Here is an 11,577-nt window from a genome sequence, read left to right as displayed (position 1 = left end):
TGCCATAGCAAAAGCAATAGAAAAAGACTGCCCTGAGTAGCAGCTGAATGAAAAAGAGGAATGCATTCAGAATGTCTCCACAGAGATCATACCCTTAGCAAAGTCATGCAGATTATTGCCTTAACAAACTGATTATCGATTTGGGGGGAGGGGAAGGCATGAGAATACAATCTGCAAGAACAGATATTGCTCAGGGTTTAAATGAAGGCATGAGCATAGACAACCCTGCTGGGGAACTGCACTTTGAAACAGAAATACTTTCTTTCTTTCTTCTTTATTGCATTCTGCTTGCTTTCCTCAGTAGAAAAATGCATTAGGACTGCATTTTATATTATCTAGTCTCAATCCTTTAGAGGTGCTCAGTGTATATGCTGTAATTTTTCATTTAAAAAAAGAAAGGAAAATAAAAGCCTTTACCATTTGGCTTTGTAAATAAATAACGTTTTCACACCGTTCCCCACACTGGATAAAGCCGATTCCCACAGCAAAAGCTGTGCATTTGAAAGGCAGCCATTATACGTTGTGCGCATGAGTGGTTGCATCAGTTGTTTATCACTTTTAAAAAGTTACTGTGGGATACAATAAAACAAGGGCATAAAAAAAGGTTGGTTAATTTTATGACCAGTATTAGCATTTGCAGTTATGCATACTAAAAATAAGGGCAGTGAAGCCTCATGCTTCAGGGCATAAATGGCTGAGGTCAAGAAAGAATATGTCCCTCTGTGCATAGTTGACTAGGTGTTTTATAGAGGTCTTAAGCGTTCCAAAAAGCAACAGCTGGAGGAAAGGGCCAGAGGCAATGTAAAGACTGGTAAGGTAATGCATCATAAGGAAGATGTGGTTAATGTGCTTTCCCTTTTTAAGAGAGAAATGTGGGTCCCTCCCAGATGCAAGGAGTGAGCTCTTTAGCTTTGAGAGAAGCTGGATTGCCTTAGGGAAGCGGGCCTCAAAAATGCAAGCTGGTCTGTAGTGTCTTCTCCAAATAGGGTAAAGATCCATCAAGGCCCACTGCTTTGGGCCCCTGTCCAAAGACTAGGGGCTGTAGCCTAGAGCACTCTGTATTTTGGTGACCTCAGAGTCCTGGCATTTTTGTGCTTAGGATACCAGGAATTGCATGTGTATTATCTAAGAGTAAGCAGCTTGTTTGCCTCTCAGACTATGAAAAGCTTGACCCCTGGTTCTCCTTAGCCTGGACTGCAAGGGAGCAGTTTATATCCGACTCCAAATAGGAAACAGCTTACTGCAGCGGCCACTGTTCTGCTTGGAGCTCTTTCAAAAGGGGAACATTTGAAAAGGGCAACGGCTGTTGCAGTCTGCTTGTTGCGTATGGACAAGCTGAGAAGGATTCACATTTAGCAAACCCGCTCCACCTTTTAACCCTGGATGAAGGAGAGTGAAAGCTGAAGTGGTTTTGAATCCTTCTCAGCTTGTCCACACATAACAATTCGAACAGACCAGCTGTTGCCCCTTTGGGCTCCAAGCAGTCTGTGTCTCTACACCCAGGGGGTCTGTAATGCTGCTTTGCTCAGGCTTTGATATAGTCAAGACAGAGTTGATAAGAGCCTTATTTGTTGGGATAGTCACAATCAGAGTTGATAGAATGGGGCAAAGGTTTCATGTGGCAGGATAACAGATGTTATCTAGCTATGTAATAAAATAATACTTAAAAAAAAAAAAAAGAGAATTGCTTGCTGAGCCAAATGATACATATCAGAAGTGGTTGAAGGCCAAATCTTTAGCCTTCCAGTTGATTTGAAGAAGCATAAGAAATATTTCACTTCTGATGTAGAGCTCATCACTTAGGTGTCAAAAGAGATGAATGAGCAATTCAGATGATTGGTTGGTCTAAATTTTGTTAGGATAAAATGCTCATCATTCTCTTGTCAGTATGTTTCAAAAAGCTGAGCCGCAGACTCATCACTAATGATTAAACATTTATATATGGTTTTCTTATATTGCCTTCGTTTTTCCCTAGTCTAGCACTTTTTGAGGGACATTTCATTATGTGACAAGGGGGGTGGGGGGAAGGGAAACAGTTGAGATACATTAAAGTACAAGTTCCAAAATAAGAATGGAAATAAAAGTTTGCCTCATCGGTTGCCTCGGTGTTTTTGGTGGTGCCATCCTCTTTTATCAAGGCACTTTATGACCTTACACCCAAAAAAGTCTTTCCCTGCTTAGCAGAGATTTGAGTGTACAGTGTAGTGAAGCCACATACTACTAAAATTCTTATTTTCATGGATTATTTACTTTAAATGTACTAAAATGGTAAGAAATATTATCATAATACTACCACATGCTTATCAGTTGGGGCGTTTACATCTGTGCCATGCAGTACAGTTGTTACTGCATAGTCATTTAATACTTGCTTAAGCAAGTACTAAATGTGTAGTAACCGATGTTACTGTGCAGTCCCACCGCTGCGTGGCCATTTTTTAGGAGCTACTGCACAGTAGCATCGGCATCGTGGTTCATGCCTGGCCACGCTACATCACTGTAGCAATGAGCTACGTAACTACAGCATCTCGTGTAAACATGCCTGGTATAAATGAAGCAGAGAATTTTGGGTTAATTTGTTGTTGCTTGTTTTCTTGTCAATATATGACATTCAGTCATTTTCTATGGCTTTTTTTTATTAGTGCTAGTTAGTGAGTTCCTAGTGTATTCTTTTCTATGAAAGTATGCCATGCATTAGATATTTCTGACTTTGAGCAATTATGTCTAGTGATATTTTAGTTATAAGGGATGTTTTAATCACAAATAGCTATATATTTTGGGGTTGGCTGTTGCTGTGGTCTAATTCAAAAGCATTTGTTTAAAATTTTTCATTGGGATAAGTGAAAATGAATTTTATGAAGTTATGCTTATGCCTGATACTCACTGTTTCACCCCACAAGGCAACTATTTTAATGTAGCTCAATTAGGTATATTTTACAACCTTGGATCAAGGCTACTCAAGAACTGGTATTTCAGGGACACAATATCAAGAATTTCTCTTTCATTATGGGAAAGGTAAGCTTGCATATAGCACAGCTTCCCTATGCCAGGTTACTGGTATTAGTTCTTCACTATTATTAAATCCTTTCATAAAAAGGGGAAAATAGACCAAATGCTAAATATTTGAAGTGGATTTTTTTTCTCTAAATATATTTAACTGCTCTCCTCTTAGCATGCTAAAAGCCTTTGGTCTGTTTTGAATCCTCTAACGATAGTATGTGTTTACAATTGCACAAACATTTGTTATGTTTTGGACTCATGAAGAATATAAATTGTTCAAATGATACATCTTGCATTTAACAGCTACTCCAAAAGTTTTGACTATAATAGCTGCAGTCTTAACATTAAAACACTGTAAATGGGATTAAAATTACTTTTCTCTGGGCTCATCTATGCATGCATTTGATCTTGCAAGTAAGTGCTCCTGAGCAGGTGTATAGACGTGCAGTGAAATGGGAGCATATTTACTGCGAATGGCAGCAAACTGCTCCCACTTCCTGGAGCCTTGCAATGGCCCCTGCCAGCACCCAGGGGGAGCTCTAGGCAGGGAGTCCTGGGCTGAGAGACAGCTGTCTCCTGCCTGGGGCTGGGACATTACACCCTGCCCCTGGGGAACCTGCTGCCGGGGCAGGGACAATTTTCTCATGCCCTACCAACAGGGAGATCCTGGCCCTGGTTCCCCAATCAGTGGCAGGGGACTTGGAAAGAGCTGCAGGGGAGGGACAGGTCCCAGCCCTCTTCCCCAATCCAGTGGTAGGGCAGCTAGAAGCTAGCTCACTACTTCACTGCTCTACAAAGACAGCCTTCTGTTTTAGCTATCACCTCAGCAAGAAGTGGGATGTGATCTGGGTGGCAATAGTGTACTTTCCAAGTACTTTTCTACTTGGACCATCTTTGAAGAGTCATTCCAACTTCCTATGTAAGGTTGTCACAAAACTTTTATCTCAGCCATGGATCAACCTGCTGATATTTCTCTTTTTTTCATAGATTCATAGACAGTAGGGCTGAAAGGGACCTCGGAAGATCATTGAGTTCAGCCCCCTGCGTCAGGGGCAGGAAGTCAGTAGGGATCATAGGATTCCAGCAAGATAAATATCCAAACGTCTCTTGAAGGCATTCATGGTAGGCGCTTGAACCACCTCCGGCGGTAGTCTATTCCAAACCTTGGGGGCTCAGACAGTAAAGAAGGTCTTCCTTATGTCCAGCCTGAAATGGTCATGGAGGAGTTTGTGACCATTCATCCTTGTCATCCCTTGGGGCGCTCTGGTGAACAGACGTTCCCCCAGATCCTGGTGAGCACCCCTTGTAAACTTATAAGTGGCCACCAAATCAACCCTGAGCCTGTGCTTTCCCAGGCTGAAGAGTCCCATGGCTCTAAGCCTCTCTTCATAAGGCCTGTTTTCCTGGCCTCTGTTCATGCACATGGCTCTCCTCTGCACTCCCTCAAGCTTCTCCATATCCTTTTTTGAATCGTGGAGCCCAAAAATGGACTTAGTACTCCAGCTGCGGCCTCACCAAGGCTGAGTACAACGGGAGAATGACATCCTGGGATTTACTTGAGAATCATCTATGGATGCAGGCCAGCGTTTTGCTCGCTTTACTAGCCGGAGCATCACATTGCAGGCTCATGTTCATCTTGTGGTCAATCATGACCCCCAAGTCCCTTTCATCTGTAGTGCTAACCAGCATAGCACTGCCGAACCTATAAGCATGCTGCGGGTTTTTCCTCCCTAGGTGGAGAACCTTGCATTTTTCAGTGTTAAACACCATCAGGTTCTCATCCGCCCAATACCTGAGCCTATCAAGGTCTTCCTGGATCACCCTCCTGTCCTCGGGTGTGGATGCTTTACCCCAGAGTTTGATGTCATCAGCCAACTTGGCCAGTCTGCTTCTGACATCACTGTCGACATCATTAATGAAGATGTTAAATAGTATAAGTCCTAGGACAGAGCCCTAGGGGACCCCACTGGTCACAGGGCACCATGATTATTGACTTCCATCAACCACCACCCTCTGGGTCCTACTGTGAAGCCAATTCCCCAGCCAGCGGATCATGGTGAGGCCAAGGCCACAGTTAGCCAGTTTTGCCAAGAGGTGATCATGGGATACCAGACCGAAGACTTTTTTTAAAGTCAAGATATATGACATCAATCTCTTCTTCTTTTTCCAGGTGACAGGTCACCTGGTTGTAGAAGGAAATGAGATTGGTCAAGCAAGACCTACCTGCAACAAACCTGTGCTGGCTATCCCTCAGGATGTTGCCGTCAGCCAGTCTGTTAAGGATGGCCTCTTTGGTAATTTTTTCCAAGACCTTCCCCGGGATAGAGGTCAGGCTGATGGGCCTGTAGTTTGCCGGATCTACTTTCCTCCCTTTCTTGAAGATAGGTACCACATTGGCCTTCTTCCAGTCTTTGGGCACTTCACCAGAGCACCAGGAGTTCTTGAAGATCCGTGCCAGGGGCTGGGCTATGGTGCTTGCAAGTTCCTTGAGTACCCTGGGGTGTAGACTGACAGTGCCAGCTGACTTGAAGGTATCCAGCCTCTCAAGGTGTTCCCTCACGAGGTCAGCATTGATGGAGGGTAAGGAATCTCCCTCATCCTGGCCTTCCTGTCCCGTAGTGGGCAGGGGGGGTCCCATGGGGCTGGTGAAAAACTGCCGCAAAGTACCCATTTAGCAAGTTTGCTTTTTCCTGGGCGTCAGTTGTCAATTGTTCCATCTGGTTTAGCAGGGGTCCAATGTTGCCCTTGCTTTTCCCCCGGCTCCTTACATATCTAAAAAAGGACTTTTTTTATTGTCCTTGATATTTGTAGCTAGCTGGAGTTCCGTCGCAGCCTTGGCTTTCCTGGTTTGCTCTCTGCAGGTCCAGATGAGTGCAGAGTATTCCTCCTTGGTGGTGGATCCAGGCCTCCATCCTTTGTAGGTCTTTCTTTTAAGATGCAGGAGGTCCGCTAGTTCCCTGGAGAGCCAAGGGGGCTGCTGTGCCCTTTTGCTGCCTTTCCTCCAAGACTGGATTGACTTTGCTTGCGCATCCAGGATTGTTCCCTTGAGGAACAACCACTCATCCTGAACTCCCCTCCCCTTTGGGTTGTGGCCCTTTAGGGACTCACTGATAAGTCTCCTTAGCTTGTTGAAGTCAGCTTTCCTGAAGTCAAGGAATGACTGACTTGCCAGCTTTACGGCAGATGGTGAAGGTGATCAGCTTGTGGTCACCATCACCCAGCTTCCTTTTGATCATTAGGTCACTTATTAGGTTGTCCCCGGTTGCCAGAACCAGGTCGAGCAGCGCTTTACCTCTCATCGGCCCGTAGACTTTCTGCGTCAGATAGAACTCGTCCATGCACAAGAGAAAGATTTGCGACCGTTTGGATTTGGCTGAGCGCTATTCCCGCGAGATGTCTGGGTAGTTGAAGTCTCCCATAACAGCCATGCACTGGGAGCATGCGGCCTCAGCCAACACCCTGGTGAACTTCTGGTCAAGGTCTTGATCCAAAGTCTTATTACATATGCTTCATATGAAAAGAGCATGTCCTCCTTCTTGCAGAGTTTCTGATAGTTTCCTTGACTCCTCCTTGTCTAGAGAGCCAAAAGTACAGTGATTTCAGCTCAGATAGTCAAATTAGGTCATAAGTGGTGTAAGGCCCACTAAGGTAGACTTGCCTTTGGTGATCAACAGGGATCCTGGGTTTTCCCTGATAAAGAAAACACAAATTCTCTGATAAAAATCCCCAAATTTATGATTAAAATGAAAGACCCCCTGCCCCCTACAGCCTCACTATAGACCCCTGGCCCTGCTGGTGCCCCTCACAGATAGTCAAATTAGGTCATAAGTGGTGTAAGGCCCACTAAGGTAGACTTGCCTTTGGTGATCAACAGGGATCCTGGGTTTTCCCTGATAAAGAAAACACAAATTCTCTGATAAAAATCCCCAAATTTATGATTAAAATGAAAGACCCCCTGCCCCCTACAGCCTCACTATAGACCCCTGGCCCTGCTGGTGCCCCTCACCCGCCCCCCCCCACAGCCCTGCTCATGCCCCTCACTGCCCCACAGCCCCTCCCAGCTTTGCTGGTGCCTCTTGCCCCCCACCCAGAGCCCCTACTCCCCCAGCCCTGCTGGAGGGGCTCCCAGCTGCCAGGGCTATGGGGCCAGGGACCCAGGTCTGCAGCCCCCTGCCCTGGGCAGGAAGAATTGGCTGTTGCAGCAGAGTGAAGCCCAGCTCCTGGGCAGGAAGAATTGGCTGTTGCAGCAGAGGGAAGCCCAGCTGCTCACCCTGCTGCCTGCCTGCTGTGGGCTCAGGTGGGGCAGGGGGACAATTCCCCACAGCTGTGTACACTCCCAGTGTGTAGGGCAAACCCATGCCCTCCAGATCTGTGCAAGGGGGGGAGGGGGACACAGGCTGCCCACCCTACAGGCTCAGGCTCCCACCCTGCTGCCCTCCCATGCACATGGTGCCCCCTACCTGACCGCCCTCCTCCCATTCCTTCCCAGCCCGTTGTAGGCCTGCCTACAGAGGGTCATTGCAAAAATGCAAAATCCATAGGTTTCTCTGCTAAAATGAGAAATCCATGTTTTACTCTGGTAAGGGGGAGATCTGCATTTTCCTCTGTTTTTCTGCCGGAAACAGAAAACCCGGATCCCTGGTGATCAAAGCTCATCCCACCAGATCCTGGACTACTTAAGTGGCTATGAAACATTTCCATACTTGATGTCTGCAAGGCAGCTGCCAGGGGCTCCATGTATATCTTTACAGAGTATTATAGTTTGTGGAAATCCCCAGAATTAACACTGCATTTGATAAAGTTGGTCTTCAATAGCTGTTTTTGTAGTACTCTTCAGACCCATGTTTAGGTAACATGGGTGATGCTCTGGAGCTGCCCACAGTGAGCATGACTGTATGTGTCACTAGTTAAGGGAGAAAGAAGTTATTTGTCAGTAGCTGTTGTCCTTCAAAGGCGTGTTGCTTTCAGTGCATATCCCACTTTGTTCCCTGTACACAGGAATATTCTTGATTCTTCTGAGAGGAAATTGAAACGTGTGAGGTGTGCCCTCAGGTGGCTCACAAGAGGAGGTAGCCCTCCTGGACACCGTATGGGTATCCTGCTCTGGGCTGAGATGCTGGAGATGAGAGGGGGGTGAGTGCTGAGCTGTAACAGTTGTGCCACAGGCTACCTACTTCTTGGCTGATGCTGCTGCATCCTCTAAATCAGCCCCTGGGGCTGGTGCTCTTCTCACCCCAGCCTAGTTATGTTACTGCTCTAGGGTCCTCCGGCACTCAAAAAGAGAATGAGTTCTATTGTCCATATTCACAAAGAACTACAATTACTGCTGAGTGACGTCTCCTTGTGGAGGGAACTGATGATAATTAGCCAGGCTCTTCAGTGAGGCAGTACTTAATTTAGAGACTATCATGATGCTTCCACTTTTTCCTTCCTTCCACACAAATTTTCTTTATAGACAAAGCCCCAGGATTCTTTAAGGCTCTGGAGATGTTGATTTAACTAATTCTAATTAATACCCTTTGCTCTGAAGTAGATTTGTTTATGCCCCGTTTTACACAACGGTAAACTAAAGCATCAATAGTTTAAATAACTTGAACAAGATTGAACTCTGCATGAATAATGGAACCAGGAATAAAAAGGCTCCCAGCATCCTGCTATAACCACAGGACAACGCTCAGGTCGAATTGTTCATAATCTATGTAGAACCACTTTATATTTTATAACCCCTCCCATCCTGCAAACTGGAGTTACTGATTGTAACATCAATCTCTTTAATTATTATATTGCAAAAATTCATTATAAGCTGCAAGCAAATCACACCCACTACTGGAAGATAAAAGGGATGGGAAAAATAATTAAAGTGGCTAAAGAGACTAAGTGACTAAAGGAGGTTTTGTGCCATTCTTTTAAAATAAATTATTAAGAACCTTTAAATAAATTTGCTGATCCCCATTTTATCTTAGCTTTACACTATTCTACCTGCCAAATGGACATAATATTGCCATTTACATTCAACTCTCATCTTGTCGAATTGGAATCAGGAACTGAAGATATAACTTCAAGGTTCCCTTGCTTCCAGCCTTTGATGGTCTTGGTCCAAGACAAACAAAGTCTTTGCCAACTTCTGCAGTCGTGCAAATCAAGCTTGTCTTCCATTCATTGGGAAGAGAGGCATAAAAGATAAATGACATATATCCTCACATTAAACAATAGAATGGAGTCCTATGATGCTATTATATGAATTTCTCCTTCACAGTTTGCTATCTGTCAAGGAAAAAAAGAGATTCAAATGTAATAAATGCTGACTGTGCCATCAATCACTTATGTCAATATGTAAACAATCCCATAATTTTTATACATAGTAAACTAATATTATGTCTAATATAAATCCAAGGAAAAAACAAAGGAAGAAAATGCAAAAGGGCAATGTGGCAACATGTTAATGTGCCTAAATGGTGTAAATAATCTTTGGGTGTTATAGTTCTGCATTGTAGGTCATGGTTTAAAATAATAGCCTCATTGTCTAGTTGAAGGGTGTCAAACATACAGCCTGTGGTCTGGATCCTGCCCATGGAGACCTATGATATGGCCCCTGGGTCTTGGGCACATTGGTACTCGGAGCTGGTCTGGCACATCAGCTGGACCTGACACTTTGGGTCCTGTACTTAGCTCAGGCCATGCGCTGCATGCCTGGGGCCACATCTGGACCTGCACTGGAACCAGCATGTGAGGCCGGTACCCAATTCTCTTTGATATTGAAGATAAGGCATTGGCTCCATACCAGATCATGCTTAGAGTGACTTTTGAGTCCTGAGTACTAGAGATTGTTTACATTCAAAGTCCCTTTTTATGTAAGTAGAGTTTAGTCCAAAGGGATTCAGTCCGGTAATGAAAAATTTATTCATGCAAATCTTTGGACCAACTCTCGTCTTGAAAGCCTAGGAATTATGAATGCCCATATTAGCAGAGGAAAAGCTTTGTTATTGGACAACATGAGTTTGGTAATCAATCCAAGTCTACTTGAGAGAAAAAATGGGGATGTATCAATTTTGAAAAAGAGACTGAGATCAGATGATCAATCACTTATATGAAAAAAAGAGAGTGAAGGGGAGGCTTTTTAATTGCAGGCACCTCAATTCATTCATCAGCCATGACAAATGAGTTATTGCAGAAGGAAGTTTACAGTTATTCAGCATCCTGAACAACATGCCATAGATTCCATTACATTTTTTTTTGCATATGCAATTTAATAAACAGTTAAGCAAGAATGAGGGTATTTTTGGAGATGTAATGCAGCATGTAACTTGTGTAATTCTGAATGTTTTGTTATGTTGTTAAGCAACATCTAGAACCACTTCTATACCAAAAGGCCACATTTTCTGTTAATAATATCTATATTTCCGTTTTAAAGATGCACATTAAACTCAGATTTAAAATATGAAATGGATCAACTTTTTTTGCATGGGACAAAGTGATGAGAACCAGCTGAAATGCAGTTTCACATTTAAGAAAGGTTTTAAATATAAAAACATCTAATTAATTGCTATGGCAACAGAGGGGGAGGAGCACATCCTAGCAACAGAGGGGGAGGAGCATGCTCCATTGGTGGAAGAGGGCAGTCCAGGTCTCCCCAAGGTGAGAAGGACCAAGACTACCAGCAACAAGAAGTGATGGGAGGCGGTCGTTGGAAACTAACTTCTGTGGGGGACGCAGGCATTCATCTGCCAGCCTGACCTGTTGTCTCAGGAAGCCGCTGCTTGCCCAGAGCCCAGATCCGAGATGTCATTTATTGATTACTGAGACTTATCTGGCACTTTGACTACTACCCCATGTTGCTCATCCATGTAGGCACCAATGATACTGCCAGGGGGGACTCTGAACAGATCAAAAGTGGCTACAGGCTCTGCGTGCATGGGTGAAGGGGATGGGGACTCAGGTGTTATTCTCCTTGATCCTTCTGGTCAAGGGAAAGGCCCAGGCCCATCCTGCAGATCAATGCATGGCTGTGCAGGTAGTGCTGCCAGCAGGGCTTTGGCTTCTTTGACCACAGGATGATTTTTCAAGAAGGATTGTTAGGAAGAGATGGGATCCAGCCGCTAAAGTGAGGGAAGAGTATCTTCACAGACAGGCTCACTAACCTGAAGAGGAGGGTTTTAAACTAAGTTCGCTGGAGGATGAAGACCAATGCCCTGAGCTAAGTGGGGAAGTGGGTGACCTGGAGGAAGTGCAAGCAGGGGTAGGCAACAGGGGAGGCATTCTTATTTATCCTGAGAATAAGGAAACTAGCTACCTTAGTTTCCTGTGTGCGGGCCGGGAGCAACCCGAGCCCTTTTTCGCGCTGCACGCGGGCTGTGGCCAGCAGCCTGGGCACGCAGGGGCGGAGAGGGAAGGCCTTTGAGCTGGAATTAGGCACGGACGCATAGCGGTAGTTTAAAAGATTGTTTACTTACACCGAGATGGCAGTGGTGTAGGCTGGAAAGCTTGATTAAGTTGCAGTTACAGACAGACACAACACAGACGGTCTCGTGGAGGTTGCTAGGCTCCACAGTGCAGAGCTCCGGATGCTCTGGGTGAACAGGC

At 44.9% G+C, this 11,577-nt stretch overlaps 1 protein-coding gene across 1 annotated transcript in view; it reads left to right on the top strand.

The window, feature by feature from the left end:
* LOC102373839 (inactive N-acetylated-alpha-linked acidic dipeptidase-like protein 2) overlaps positions 1 to 11,577 on the top strand; it is a 315,106-nt gene that overhangs the window by 9,942 nt on the left and 293,587 nt on the right. The window lies entirely within an intron of this gene.

Source organism: Alligator sinensis, unplaced genomic scaffold, assembly GCF_000455745.1.
Source record: "Alligator sinensis unplaced genomic scaffold, ASM45574v1 scaffold1447_3, whole genome shotgun sequence".
Lineage (NCBI taxonomy): Eukaryota > Metazoa > Chordata > Crocodylia > Alligatoridae > Alligator > Alligator sinensis.
The sequence above is the reverse complement of the archived record's forward strand: the minus strand, read 5'-3'. Positions and strand labels throughout refer to the sequence as shown.